The following is a 16,460-nucleotide window of genomic DNA, read 5'->3' on the forward strand; positions in this document are numbered from 1 at the left end:
ATTAAAACAAAGCCTCCAGTGTGTCTCCAACCTCTTGTGAAGACGATTGATCTTTGCTGAGAGTACAATGAAAGTACTAAAATTTGACCTAAATATCATTGACTAAAAAGAGATGAAAGGGTTGAAAAAAACAATATCAATCATTGATTAATATCCAACAACTTTCATTGAAAAAATGCACATCTGGATATCAATTATTGATTTTAGGTGCAAATCATGTTATAGTTACAGCACAAGCACCAAATCTCATGTGAAGACGGGCACCTTGGAGAACTAACTAAGCTCATTGAACCATAAAAAGCACAGTAGAATGAAACCAAAAGATACAGGAATTAATCATAGCAGCACCGTACAAGTTTCACACTAGAGAGGGAAAATATTGAAAGTAGATCCAGTAGATATTTTGGGCAAGAGATCTGCTTGGGTATAAAATTAAAACCCAACCTGAACCAGCTTCTAACCCAATATCCAATTCATTGACTGTTTGATACCTAATTCAACATTGACATCAACACATGTAATTGGTTCCCCTTAGAGTCGTGTCAGGTTAGGTCGTGAGGCTCTCTGTATTGAGCCTCAGAGGATTTATTGATAAAGAAATGTCCCAACCCAATCCAAACTGAGCCAAATCCAGGAACTTAATTTTTTTTTTCTGATACCTGAACTGACCCGTTGGACTCTAGTTAGTTAGCCAGGTACAACATGATCATTCATGAAAAATACCAAGGTGGCCATCATTATGTCTAATTTGCAGAAATTCCATGTAGGTGTTGTAAAATCAGAAGTACTGCATCAAGATTTGTGGTTGTTTCCTAATTGCTTCCATTCCTCAAGCTTACTAAGCATCTTTGTAATATTAAGGTTATTCTTTTAGTTAACCACTGAGGGACTAAGTTTCCCCGAGAGTTCATATTTCTCAATGAAGTGTACATTAAATACTATTTCATAATTCCAACAAAAGGATGGTTATTGCCTATTTACTGGAGCACGTTTTTACCTAATTTCCCTAACTTAGCTAATTCGCTCCTCACAATTTTGTAATTCAAATTAAGTTCAAGACTCTAATTTCTAATGAACCGCATCCATCTCGAACCTCTTATTCCCCCAGATTTATTCTATTTCCTGCTTTGCAGTCCCAGTCTTACCTCACTGTTTATTATCAAGACTACCTCATTATAATCCTCCATCTTCCATTTTGTCTGTCCTTTCAAAACACTAACTCAGAAATACTTCCTCACGGTTTTAATTCCACTATTAAACAATAGTAAACATCACCTTTTAGAATTGTCCAATGGAACACATTATTCTAATAACCAATAGAAACATAAATTTGTATGTGGGCAAATCCCTCTCCAATTTTGCTCTCTTCTACGTCAGCCAGCGTAATCAAAGACCCCACCCACCCAGGTCATTCTCTCTTCTCCCCTCTCCCATCAGGCAGAAGACACTTGAGCCTGAGGGCACATACCACCAGCCTCCAGGACAGCTTCTATCCCACTGTGATAAGACTTGAACAGTTCCCTTATACGATGAGATGGACTCTTGACCTCACAAGCTACCTTGTTATGACCTTGCACCTTATTGTCTACCTGCAATGCACTTCCCTGTAGCTGTGACACTTCACTCCGTATTCTGTTATAATTTTTACTCTGTACTACCTCAATACACAGTGTAATGAATTGATCTGTATGAATGGAATGCAAGACAAGTTTTTCACTGTACCTTGGTACAAGTGACAATAATAAACCAATAACAATAACATCTTTGTCCCATCACGTGCAAGTGATTGCATCTCAATATCAAACAGCTTGAGTGACTGTTCAGCTCACACACCGTGAACACTTCTCTGGATCAGATATTATCAGGAGAAACAAGCAGAAAGCTCAAAGAGAGGAGGGTACAGTCAGATAGGATTGGGTGGGGGGGGGCTGGGGGGATAAGGAGGTGAGGGAACAGAGGGGGCAGGAGAAGGCGGGGGAACAGGGAGTTTTCTCTGCATCTGCTTATCAAGCCATGCTTTCAATATTGATGTGTTTAACATGTTAAAAAGCGAACTGATAATTTATTCCTGCATTAATGAAGGAACAAATTTTGCTTTAAAAACAGTTGCACAATTCTTCAATATTTTTTTAAGATCTTGTTACCATTCTTTTTCATATAGTTCAGAGTTTTTCTTCTTTTCTCCCCCCAGCAAGTGTGCTTGCACCTTTTCCTGCATGAATTCAAACCACAGCAAGTGGAAGTGCCTTATTACAGAAAAGGCCATAACTATACTTTCTTCACCATGACCAAAATTCACAACTTCTTCAATACTTTACAGTAATCACAATAACAATCTTTGAGACTGACCATACTGTTTAAAAGTTGAAGTCTGTGCTCTTGCTGATTATACCAAGCCTATCGTAAAGAATTAAAATTTCAGAGAAATATACATTGGCCTGGTACATGCTGTGAATGGCTTGCCAATCACACTCATCACTGAGATGTTTATTTGTTGGCCGCCTGCCAGAACTGTATTCAGTAAACTGAACGTGCTGAAATGTGGGTCCAAAATGGTGAAGCCCTGCCACCTACACATTTAACTGCTGTCTGTGGACAGTTCAAAACAAGCTCTGCTCATGAAATGACTAAGGAAAACTTTAACAGCTGACAAAGACATACCCACAGGTTTTGCTGCAATGAGTTGTTAAGAGGAGGGTTGGAGCATGACAAAGACTGCTATTGGCTCCATTTTTCTCCTCTTCATTAGCACACCCAGACCTGCTGTTTGCAACACATCACACTTCTTTGTCTACTTCTAAACATTTTCTGTTTCAGATTTCCTGAATCTTCAGGTTTTTTTTTGACTTACAACAATAACAGGCCAGACCAGACCAAAACAGCCGACATCAGTGTATCAGCACATCTTCCATAGCTTCTCCCGATTGCCTGATTCTTCTAACCAACTCAGTGCTTCGAAAGTCCACTGCTCAGAAGAACAACACTGGATGTAGGCCACCGCCTAGACTTGCCACTGTCCCCACCCAACTGCACTTACCTGGGCCAGATGTGGAAGGTTGATTAAGCTGACCTCCACACCAGGAAGATGCCAGCAAGGTAGTGAGGCCTCAACAGCAAATGGACCTCAGGAGACATGCTGTTGAGGCACTAACACCAGATTACCATAACAGCCTTTGACAGGAGGCAAGGCTGGGTGGGGCTTTACCACCTGTCAAAGCTGGCTTTTTCTGACAGCATTTAATGCCACTGACATGCAGAGATGTTTAAAAACTTAACATTTATTTACATAATTAAAAATATTTATATTATTTATAATAAGAATAACATTAAAACACAAAGAAATAATTAATTTTATTTTAACATTTTTAATTAAGTAAAAAAGTTAGTTAGTCTCCAGAAGGGGCATCCCACTCAAATGAATAGGAACTCCAATCTTACACCACCCCTGACTGCATTGCATGGGAGTGACAGATTTGGCAGCGTAGGGAACCTTAACACGACCATTCCTGAAGGTGTTGGGGGGGGGGGGGGGGGGGGGTGGTGTTGCTGCCAGCGATTGTTGTGCACATTGTCACAGAGGTAGAAATAGAGATGAGGTCCTGCGGAATGAATATAGGGAGTTTGAGAAGAAGAAGCAGGGCCTCCAGGATTGCCATCTGTGCCACACGTTAGTGAGGGAAAGAATAGGAGCAAGGAGCATGTGGCAGATGAATGCATGGCTAAAGAATTGGTGCAGGGAGCAGGGATTCAGATTTTTGGACCATTGGGATTTCTTCTGGGGCAGGGGTGACCTGTACAAGAGGGACTGGTTACACCTAAACTGGAGGGGGACCAATATACTTGGGGGCAGATTTGCTTGTGCTACTAGGTAGGGTTTAAACTAGATTGGCAGGGGGGGTGGGGTCCTAAGTAGAAGTGATGCAATTGAGAGGCAGAACAGTGATAGACAGTGACAGACAGTGACAGCAAATTGAACAGGCAGGACAGGAAAGAGCATGGCGAAGAGCAAGGAAAGTCAGTTGGATTAAATTGCATTTACTTCAATGCAAGAGGTCTGACAGGTAAGGCGGATGAATTTAGGTCATGGATAGGTACGTGGGATTATTATAGCCATTACAGAAATGCAGCCAAGGGAAGGGCAGGAGTGGCAGCTTAATGTGCCTGGATACAGGTGCTTTAGGCAAGATAGAAGTGGAGGGAAGGGAGGAGAGGGAGTTGCTTTTTTGATTAAGGGGAACATCACAGCAGTAGTTAGAGATGACATTACTGAAGGATCATCTGGTGAGGCTTTATGGGTGGAACTGAGAAATAAGGGGATGATCACCTTGTTGGGATTGTACTATAGGCCCCCAAGTAGTCCTCGGAACTTAAAGAAACAGATGTGCAGGGAGATTGAGGAGAGTTGTAAAAATAATAGAGGTGTCATCATAGGAGATTTTAAACTTTCCTAACATTGACTGGGATTGCCATAGTGTTAAAAATCTAGATGGGGTGGAATTTATTCACTGTGTTCAACAATGTTTCCTTATGTAGTACTTAGAGGGCCCTATCAGGGAGGGGGCAAAGCTTGATCTACTCTTGGGAAACAAGGAAGGGCAAGTGACTAAGGTCACAGTAAGGGGGCACTTTGGGACCAGTGGCCATAGTTCCGTTAATTGTAAAATAGTTATGAAAAGGGACAGAACTGGTCTACAGGTTCCAGTTCTGAATTGGGGCAAGGTGAATTTTGATTGTATTAGACAGGAGCTTGCAAAAGTTGATTAGGCTAGGCTGTTTGTGGGCAAAGATACCTCAAGTGGGGAGTTTTTAAAAGTGAGATAGCAAAGGTTCAAGGGCTACATGTTCACGTTGAAGTAAAAGGCACAGCGCTGTAAGTTGAGAACCCTGAACGTCATGGAATGTTGCAAGTCTGGTTAAGGAAAAGGAGGCGGCTGGGATCAAGTGAATCACTGGAGATATACAGAGGATGCTGGAGTATACTCAAGGAGGAAATTAGGAGGGCCAAGAGGAGGCATGAGATAACTCTGGCAGAGAAAATTAAGGAGAATCTTAAGAGACTTTAGTATATTAAAGGAAAAAGAGCAACTGGCCCTCAAAGACCAAGATGGAAATCTATGTGCAGACCCACGAGAGATGGGCTGTGTTCTCAATGATTATTTCTCCTCTGTTTTTACCATGGAGAAAGATGTGAAGACTAGAGAACCTGGCAAAGTTAATGGAGATATTTTGGGAGCAGTCCATGTTACAGCAGAGGAGGTGTTGCATGTGTTAAGATGGATAAAGGTAGACAAATCTCCAGGTCCAGATGAGGTATATTCAAGAACACTATGGGAAGCTAGAGAAGAAACTGTGGGAGCCCTCACTGAGATATTTGCAACATCACTATCCTCCGGTGAGGTGCCAGAAGACTGGAGGATAACAAATGTTGTAACTTTATTTAAGAAGGGCTAAATGGTTATTATAGACCCGTTAGCCTCACATCCATGATAGGCAAGTTGCTGGAAATCATTCTGAGGGATAAGATACACTGGCATGCAAAAGTTTGGGCACCCCTGGTGATGTTTAGGTCGGGGACTGTGAAGGCCATGGCAAAACCCCGTGCAAATTTGCTCATTGCGGCCAAAAAGTTCTATTTTAACTTCATCAGTCCACAGGACTTGTTTCCAAAATGCATCAGGCTTGTTTAGATGTTCCTTTGCAAACTTCTAATGCTGAATTTTGTGGTGAGGACGCAGGAAAGTTTGGAGAAAAAAGGGTGCAGAATTTCATGAAAAGAACACCTCTCCAACTGTTAAGCACTGGGGTGGATCGATCATGCTTTGGGCTTATGTTGCAGCCAGTGGCACGGGGAACATTTCACTGGTAGAGTGATGAATTAAATTAAATACCAACAAATTCTGGAAGCAAACATCACACCGTCTGTAAAACAGCTGAAGATGAAAAGAGGATGGCTTCTAAAACAGGATAATGATCCTGAACACACCTCAAAATCCACAATGGACTACCTCAAGAGGCACAAGCTGAAGGTTTTGCCATGGCCTTCACAGTCCCCGACCTAAACATCATCAAAAATCTGTGGATAGACCTCAAAAGACTCTTAGCTGGCTGCAGAAAGCGTTTACAAGCTGTGATAGTTGCTAAAGGGGGCGTTACGAAGTACTGACCATGCAGGGTGCCCAAACTTTTGCTTCGGGCCCTTTTCCTTTTTTGTTATTTTGAAACTGTAAAAGATGGAAATAAAAAAGTAATCTTGCTTAAAATATTAAAGAAATGTGTCATCTTTAACTTTATGCCTTTTGGAAATCAAGTCATCTTTTACTCACTTAGCTATTCGCAGTAATAGAAATTTTGACCAGGGGTGCCCAAACTTCTGCATGCCACTGTATATTTACATTGAGAAAGGCAGGGGTTGATTAGGGGTAGCCAGCATGGCATTATGCATGGGAGTCCTTGCCTTACAAATTTGATTGAGTTTTTTGATGAAGTGATGAGGAAGGTTGACGAAGGGAGGGCAGTAGATGTAGTATATATGGACTTCAGTAAGGCTTTTGATAAGGTTCCACATGGTAGGCTGCTCTGGAAGGTTAGATCACATGGCATCCAAGGAGAGCTAGCAAACTAGATGGTAGGAAACAGAGGGTGATGGTGGAAGGATGTTTCTCAGACTGGAGGTCTGTTGGAGGTCAGGGATCAGTGCTGGGCCCTTTGTTATTTGTCATCTATGTTAATGATTTGGATGAGAATATACGAGGAATAAGTTTTCAGATGACACTAAAATAGGTAGTGTTGTAGACAGTGAAGATGACTATCAAGAATTGCAGCGAGATCGTGATCAGCTGGATAGGTGGGCTGAGGAATGGCAAATGGAATTTAATTCAGATAAGTGCGGAGTGTTACACTTTGGAAGGACAAATCAAGGTAGGACTTTTACATTGAACGGAAGGGCCCTGGGTACTGTTGTAGAACTGAGGGACCTTGGAGTACAGGTGCATAGTTCCCTTAAAGTGGAGTCACAGGTAGACATGGCAGCGAAGAAGGCTTTTGGCATGCTGGCCTTCATCAGTCAGGGCATTGAATATAGAAACTGGGAGGTTATGTTGTGATTGCACAAGACGTTGGTGAGGCCACACATATTATGTTCTGTTTTGGTCACCCTGTTATAGGAAGGATGTGATTAAACTGGAAAGAGTACAAAAAAGATTTACATGTATGTTGTCAGGACTGAGTTATAGCGAGAGGTTAGACAGGCTGGACCTTTACTCCTTGGAGTGCAGGAGGCTGAGGGATGATCTCATAGAGGTATACAGAATCACGAGGGGCATAGATAGGGTGAGCAGGCTTTCTTCCAGGGTCGGGGAATCAAAAACCGGAGGACATGGTTTTAAGGTTAGAGGTAAAAGTTTTAATAAGAACCTGAGGAGCAACTTTTATTTTTACACACAGTGGGTGGTAGATATATGGAACCAGTTGCCAGAGGAGATGGTTAAGGCAGATACATTAGATACATTTAAGTAGTATCTGAACAAGTATACACAGTAGTGTAGGGCAGGCCCGATAGTGTAGCGGTTAATGTAACGCTATGACAGTACCAGCAACCCGAGTTCAATTCCGGCCACTGTCTGTAAGGAGTTTGTACGTTCTCCCTGTGTCTGCGTGGGTTTCCTCCAGGTGCTCCGGTTTCCTCCCACATTCCAAAGATGTACGGGTTAGGAAGTTGTGGGCATGCTATGTTGGCGCCGGAAGCGTGGTGACACTTGCGGGCTGCCCCCAGAACACACTACGCAAATGATGTATTTCACTGTGTGTTTCGATGTACATACGACTAACAAAGAAATCTTATCTTATATGGATGACAAGAGATTGGAGGGATATGGGCCAAGTGGTGGGAAATGGGATTAGCTTGAATATACATCTTGGTCAGCCTGGACACATATGGGCAGAAGGGCCTTTTTCCATGCTGTACAACTCTATGACTGTGACCAGAATCAGCACCATTTTATCCCAATGCCTCAGGCTGAAAATATTTATATCACTATGCGTATCTTTTGATCTGTCAGCTTCCTATCTTTTAATTATGGAACTACAGATAACCAGTACTTTGAATGTTATACATGGCTGAAGTTATTTCTTCCTGCATTTAGTACATGCATTCTTTGCATTCCATAACATATTGTAAGTTCCTGAAACTCTCTTTATCAACAATCCCTACTGATCTCTCTTACTAATGATAGATTTAGGCAGGGGAAAGGGGAGAGAGATAAATGATTTTAATACTGATAGGGATTTCAATTTTTTTAAAAAACTGTCACAGTATTGCACTATTGTTTTGCGATTGTCTTTTGTAGATTCTGCAGCTATATTTATTGCAACTAGAATGCTTGAGAACAGTTTTAACTAAATGCCAACTTTTGTTAAACTTTATAGAAGCCAGGCCTTTCTAAAAATTCATGCTAGATGAGGAAGAGAATGCCAGTTTAACTTATCAATCAAGAGGGTACATGCAAGAGCACAGCACTTTGTCCCTCCACTTGAAGACAGTCATCTAAAACAAGCAATCTTTCTTGTTGTTCATGTATGCAGACTAATCTGGCATTGGAGCATGTTATCTTAAATTACATCCCTGAAGCACCATGACATGCTTTGGTCATAAACTTTTCTGACAGGCTACTTAGCTATTTTGTAGCAAAAGCAAGCCATAAACTGAACAACATTCAAGTTTTACACAGCAGCTGCTGAAAAGAAAATATCACATACAACAAATTCTTGCAGACTGCATACTTGAATCAAGAACTGTGGGAAAATGAAAACAGAAAATGCTGGAAGTTTTCAGCAGGTCAGACTATATCTGTGGGGAAAAAAAAGCAGTGCTAACATTTCAGATCGAAGACCTTTCATCAGAACAAATGGGTCCTGACGAAAGGTCTTCCATCTAAACGTTAACTGTTTCTCTTCCCACAGATGCAGCCATACCTGCCAAGTTTTTCCAGCATTTTCTGTTTTTATTTTAGATTTCCAGCATCTGCAGTTTTTTTTATTTTCACTAATGTAAGCATGAAAAAATATGGTTTTATTTTAAACTGCAGCAATTCGAGCAGGTCATCAAAACTAAAATAGCATTGGCCAGATAAATTAACTTTGTTCTTCTCTCTCTATAGATGCACCTTATTTATCAAGGACTTCTAAGAGTAACCATTACCTCTTGAAAGAATCCAGACAGATCAGCAAATCCAGAAAATCAAAGCAAAAACACAAAATCTTAAAATTAGTATAAAACCATTAAGGACTGAAAGAAAGAAACCCTTTTCCTCCCCCACAAATTGTTATGGAAATCTAAATTCCCTCTCCCAAAAGGCTATAGGTACAAGATTAATAGAAACCTTCAAGACTAAGATCAAGATAATTTTGTGATTTGTTATTAGGGGACATGGTGCAAAGATTGCCCAATGGCGCTGAGAAAAATATCCGCCATTATCTAATGGTAGACCACACTCACAGATCCAAAATGCAACTTCTGTTTCCACAATCTCCCAGCCACATATAATGGACACAATGTTCAAGAAATAAAACTACTGCATTGTCTTCAGCTTTCAAAATACATGACTTTTTTTTAAACCATAACCACTCTTCTAACATCAGATTTTCTTTTGGAGGGTGGCAGGGAAGATTAATCAGGAGGGGCAGAAAGAAAGAATAGTGCTTCTCCCTTTACAAAACCACACCTTCCAAGGCAATACCATATGGCCACAGTCACAAAGCAGTTTTAAATCATTACCTATTTGTGCAAATTTACATTATTTTGATCAACATCTACCTTGTTATTCATTATTTATATAAATAATTGGATGTGAATGCACAAGACTTGATCAGCAAGTTTGCAGATGATACAAAATTAGGAGGTGTTGTTGATAGTGAAGAAGGCTATCGTAGATTACAGGAGATCTTGATCAGTTAGGGAAGTGGGTAGTGGCAAATGGATTTCAATACAGAGAAGTGTGAGGTGATGATTTTGGAAAGTCAAACCAGCGTAGGACTTATACTAATGGTAAGGCACTAGGGAGAGTAATGGAACAGAGGGACCAAGGAGTACAAGTGCATAGCTTGTTGAAAACGGCGTCACAGGTAGACAGGGTGGTGAAAAAGGCATTTAGCACACTGGCCTTCATCAGTCAGAGCACTGAGTATAGGAGTTGGGACATTATGTTGCAGTTGTACAAGTCCTTGATGAGACTGCACTAGTACTGTGTACAGTTTTGGTCACCCTGTTATAGGAAAGATGTGGTTAAACTGGAAAGAGTGCAGAAAAGATTGACAAGGACGTTGCCAGGACTAGAGGGCCTGAGCTATAGGGAAAGGTTGGCCAGGCTAGGTCTTTATTCCTTGGAACGTAGGAGCATGAGGGGCGAGCTTATAGAAGTGTTTAAAATTATGAGAGGCATAGATAAGGTGGATGGTAACAGTCTTTTCCCAGGATCGGAGAGTCCAAAACTGGGGGGCATAGATTTAAGGTGAGAGGGGAAAGATTTAAAAGGGACCTGAGGGGCAACTTTTTCACGCAGAGGATGTTGAGTATATGGAATGAGCTGCCAGAGGAAGTGGTTGAGGCAGGTACAATAGTATCATATTGGATAGGTATATGGAGGGGAGGGGCCTGGAGGGATATGGGCAAAACACAGGAAATTGGGACCAGCTAGGTGGATAAAAAGTGGTCGGCATGGACTCGTTGGGCCGAAGGGCCTTTATCCCTGCTATATTGCTCTATGACTATATAACAATCTAATGTTCTATAGTATCAATCTAGCTTTCAGTTAAGTTAATCAAAATGGTTTAACATTTTATTACAAAGAGTAAACTGTTTGTGGTCTTCCTCAGAAAATTAAATTTCCAAAAATTGTGTGCTCACGTAAAAGTTAAGGTAATTAACTTCTACTCTTGGCCAGGAAGGTTTCAGATATTCCTTTTTAATGAAGGAGGGAAGACAAATACTCAAACAAATCACCTGGTGTCTCAGTTATAAACCCTGAATAACAAATTGGAAAATGTGCAAAAATGGTGTTGATCATTGTTAGGGTTCAAAAGGGCACAAAATCTACCTGGCTCAATAAGCAACCACTGCAATCTATATTTTTATTGCAGCTACTGCTTAATAAAGCAGACAAACAGTGAAATAAAATAAATGAAATTCAATGAAGCATTTAACAAAACCATATTGTATTATGTGACTTATTTTATCAAACAATACATGTTTTGTTAAAGACCTGCACACAGGTCATCGATCTGCCCCTATAGGTCTTGAATAGTGCGTGGAACAGAACAGAACAGGAAATTGGAAATGTTGCTTGATCTGTGGAAAGAAATGTGCTGACATGAATATTTTAGGTTTCAGAAACTTACAAAGCAAACAGAGTGGGATCAACAGAGAATTCGACAGATCTGATGGAAGCCATTAATAATATTACCTAGCAACAAACATTCAAAAACAAGGAGGGACCAGAAAGATATGCAACAGAACTTTCAAAGTTAATTAATTAAATCAACCATTCTAATTCACAATTTTTTTTCTCAAAGTAAGCTGCAAGATAACATGAAGGAAAGCCTACGATGAGATCGACTCTGACCTCACAATCAACCTTGTTGTGACATTGCACTTTATTGCACTGCACTCTGTAGCTGTGACACTTTGTACTGTTATTGTTTTTACTTGCACTATCTCAATGCACTCTGTACTAACTCAATGTAACTGCACTATGTAATGAATTGACCTGTACAATTGGTACGCAAGACAAGTTTTTCACTGTACCTCGGTACAAGTGACAATAATAAACCAATACCAATACTTACTGCATGGAAGTCATAGAATCCGAGCATGCAGGAAGAATTTTTCAGCCCATCCCAACTATAATGGCTCTGTAGAGAGCTATACATTTAGTCTTTATTTTAGGAATTTCTTCTGTGTTCTTTATAAGAATTTTTGAGATTATTTAATCCAAACTCATGTTTGAAACTAGTACAGATTCTGTTTTGACATCCCAACACTGTAAAAGTAATTCTCTTAAGTTTTGTTTCTAAAGTGATATTAAACTTATAACTTTGACCAAGCATTGTAACTAGATTTTTCTTTTTCAAAATATCCAAACAGTTCACAATTTCAAACACATGGATTTCTTTTTCTTTCATCTTTTTGTTCTTGTGAAGACCATGTTTCTCTAACCTGCTCATCAAGCATTTTATCCCTAATAGCATCTTTTGTGAATTTCTCCATGAAAATATCTCCATGAACTTGACATCCTTCCTGAAATAGCGTACTCAAAACTGGATTCAGTATTCTAACTGAATGCTTATCAATGCTCCTTTAGGTTTAAAACAACTTGTGTGTTCTGTGCCCCCATTTATAAAACCTAGGGCTGTGTGGGTATGCTTTTTTCCAAAAAGATAAAGCATAATTTCAGTCCCCACTTTTGTAGATTTATTGATCCCCAGTCTCTATTCTTTAATCCTTCATCATGTACCTCTAATTTGAAATTTTTCTCATCCGTCCTTCCAAAGCACCTCAGAATTCACAAATTTCATGCACGACCTACTATCACATCTAAACTAGTTAGGTTAGAATTTATTGACAGATTATTCTGAAGTTCTCTTCCAATGAACAGCCTATAACATACGGATTGCACTACAACAGATTTAAATGAAATTTCATAATTTAAAATGTCATAGAAAAAAAATATACCAGGTGTATCTGACCTACGAGGATCAACAAGAGTTCTTTCAATAATTCCAGAATGCAGAGTAAATATTGAGAGAAACAAAGGACTGCACTTGCTGGAATCTGGATGAAAAAACAAGATGCTGGAGGAACTCAGCAAGTCAGGCAGCATCTGTGGAGAAAAACAGTCAACGTTTCGGGTCAGGACCCTTCTTCAGGACTGAAGAGAGGAAAAGGGGAAGCCCAATATACAGGGGGGGAAACAGAGCAGTGATAGGTAGACAAAAGATTGGGAGGCAGGGTGGGCACAAGGTGGTGATAGGTAGATGCAGGTAAGAGATAGTGATAGGCAAGTGTAAGGGGAGGAGGGGAGAGCAGATCCACCGGGGGATGGGTCAAAGGTATGGAGCCAGGTGCCCCATGGAGGGAGGGAAGGAGAGGAAAAGAAGAGAGGGAAAAAGACAAAAAGAGTAAATATTGACACTGATGACAAATTGATGACATGTATACATGTCAAATCACACAAGCCCATTCAAGTTTTACTGCTTTGTTAACTTGTAGCACTATACATTGTTGAGTATGCATATAGCAATGCTTACAATTGTAAAGAACTTCAATTTATAGATTGGCTTCATAAAATTGCACATTATGCTTCTTTAACCGTACAAGCAGTGTACACAGGATGTTTCCTATTATCTGAAGTTTTGCAGTTAAGGATCCCGTGCAACCCTAATGGAAGCAGCCCAGAGTTGGACCTCTTGTATAGGTGCATTCTGTGACGTTGGCTCCATGAAATTGCACATACCACCCAAAATGCTGGGTGATTACTGTCCCTCTCTACAACTACAAATCTTGTTATAAAAATCTTACTATCAAGTGGCACCACTAATGCAGCCCATATCATATCTGGCTAGCATGGTGATATCTGGACAAAAGAATCACTTGTAATTGTTTTCTTGAATTTTTTTAATCATCGAATCCTACCAGGTAAAAAGCTAAGGCTTATAGCAGTGAACACCGAAGATGAAAGGAGCTGAAAGAGTGCAAACAAGAATTGCTGAAGAACTCTATTTTAAAGTCTGAAATGTTGCACATTTTTAATCCTGTGAAATTAAAAAGGAGCCTGTGCAAGGAATCCTCCTCCTCTCAGGCAGTCTCCTAGAGTTGAGGATAACTTGTTTCCACTTTAGCTCCGTGGATTCTAAAATCGCTGATAAGGCTAGCAGTGGGACTCGCAGGCACGGCCACAGGTAAGACAGGAGGTGCTTGATGGTTTGGACAGGTGGATAATTTGGGAGGTGATGTGCTCTTTCCACCTTATGCTGGGTTTATGAGTATTCCCAAGGTTTCAATTCCATCCTCAATGTCCTTTTTCCATTCTAAACAGCTATAGGCTGGGGCTTTCCACATGTCAGTGGGGAAGTTACACATTCCTGAGAAAGCTTTGAGAGCGCTCTTGAATCATTTCTCTTTCACCTGGTCTCTTTCCTTGTAGGAGCCAGAAGTGAAATGCCTGCTTCAGGAGTCTGGTGTTCGGCCTGTGAATGATTATGGCCTAAACACTGAAGATGACTGAGTGTAATGTGAGCCTCAATACTGACGATGTTGGCCTGGGAGAGAACGCAGATGTTGATGCACTTATCCTGCCAGAGGAATTGGGCAATTTTGCAAAGAGTAGCTCTCCTGTGGTTTGACGAACATGTTAGAAGTAGTGCACATCTCAGAAAGATACAGGAGGGCAGGAATAACCGCTACCAAAAGCAGCACAAGCTCTGTGCCAGGCTTAAGGCTTCAAAGCCTCTTTTCCTCAGACTGCAAAAGCTGCGCTGGCACACTAAAGACAATGGTGACTTTCGTGACCAGACTGCCTTCGTTGAAAGGTGGCTTCTGAAATCTGAAGTTGTCAATTTTCCTCAGGCTCTCCTGGATCTTTACCTTGGGGGAAGTGTTACACAACAGGGGCAGGCTGGTCGAGGATCTTTGGTTTGCAAATGTTAAGGCCCAAGGAATCACTCATGTCTCAGTACAATGTGTATTGGGGCCTGGCTTCTCCACATGGGGCCAGTGGAGCCAGACTATATGGCCAGGCTTGGATGAGACTGGGAAAGATTTTTTATAAATTAAATTTAAAATTTGTTTGGTGGTGGTGTTTATGCCATATCCAGGGTAGCGGGCTCAATACATTGGCAAGCCAGGAGGGGACATAGAGGAACTGAGGCTGGCAAGCGTCCCTAAGCCAAAATGACAGGGAAGGAAAACATTCAGGGTCAGGCACCCTTCATCAAGAGCAATGCCTGCAATAAAGCCCACTGAAAGATGCCACACTGGTGGAACCCCAAGCCTAAGCAGCATCTCATCCCTCCATTTTCAGGCCACCTGGCCTGAACCTGGATCTTAACTACATGTGCCAGGTATAAAAAAATTATCAGTGCTCAGGCTCCCATTAAACCTGAAAAGCTCTCTAATGTGGATCCTGGAGGGAAAAAAAACAATGCAACATAGAGGTGAGTTACGAGGAAATAGGGAAAAGAGACCTGAGAAACATAACTACCATAATATAGCCCAGCACATGGATGCAACCATAAGGAAGGCGTGCCAGCATCTCTACTTCCTTAGAAGTTTAAGGAAGTTCAAAAACTCTCACAAACCTCAACAGATGTACAGCGGAAAGCATTCGGACTGGTTGCATCATGACCTGGTATGGAAACTCCAATGCACAGGAAATCAAGAGACTAAAGAGAGTGGTGGACTCAGCCACTTCCATCATGGTACAGCTCTCCCCGCCATTGAGGACATCTAGAAGAGCCGATGTCTCAGGAAGGCAATATCTAGCATCAGGGAGCCCCATCACCCAGGTCATGCTCTCTTCTCAATGATGCCATTAGGCAGGAAGTACAGGAGCCTGAAGACCCACATCTCAAGGCTCAACAACAGCTTCTTCCCCACTGCCGTCAGGTTCTTGAACCGACCTGAATAATCTGACACAACCTCGATCTATAACTCTTTTTTCTCTCTCTCTCAACTTGCACTAGTGTTGTTGTTTATTTGTCATGTAAGCTATGTATAATTTATGTTAATTTAAGTCATATTTGTAATGTACTGTGCTGCCGCTGCAAGAAGTTAATTTTCATTTATACCCTGTGTATGTATGCCTATGACAATAAACTTGAAGTTATACTGTTAAAAACAAGAGAGTCTGCAAGGTAAAATCAAGCCGAGTCTTGTTTATAAAACTAAACTGATCTTATTTCCCACCCAGAAATCTGAGGGAAGTGTGAGAAGGGCACCTCCAGATATTTGAAGGAAGCAAAGATTTGAGAGTTAATGAGCAGGAAGCCTATTTCAGCTTAAAAGTAATTTGGCTTCTTATGTAATTTTGCTATTGGATTTCCCATTATGGTAAGAGAAGACCAAGACCAAGGATACAAAAGGATGAAAAAATGGTTAAAAGTAGATCCATCAAAGGTTAGAGGTGTTTTGTTTTGGCTGGAGAAGTAGACTTTGAGGACCTGAAAAACCAAGATATTCATTGCCCCATTGAAGAGATAATCAAGATGTTATAATTTCAACTGGGTGCTGCAATGGAGACTGTGTGCAAAGTGAGTGATTAGAGAAATGTTCAAATCAAAGAAATCCATTCCAAGTCAAAGTTGAGTTTATTGTCATGTGCACAAGTACATGTATGCACAGGTGCAATGAAAAACTTACTTGCAGCAGCATCACAGGCACATAGCATCAGATAAGCAGCATTGCCTGTAGA

At 40.9% G+C, this 16,460-nt stretch overlaps 1 protein-coding gene across 1 annotated transcript in view; it reads right to left on the bottom strand.

Annotated features, from left to right (window-relative positions):
- The window catches only part of ipmkb (inositol polyphosphate multikinase b), an 84,170-nt gene that overhangs the window by 54,888 nt on the left and 12,822 nt on the right, over nucleotides 1-16,460 (bottom strand). The window lies entirely within an intron of this gene.

Source organism: Pristis pectinata, chromosome 12 (assembly GCF_009764475.1).
Source record: "Pristis pectinata isolate sPriPec2 chromosome 12, sPriPec2.1.pri, whole genome shotgun sequence".
Classification (NCBI taxonomy): domain Eukaryota; kingdom Metazoa; phylum Chordata; class Chondrichthyes; order Rhinopristiformes; family Pristidae; genus Pristis; species Pristis pectinata.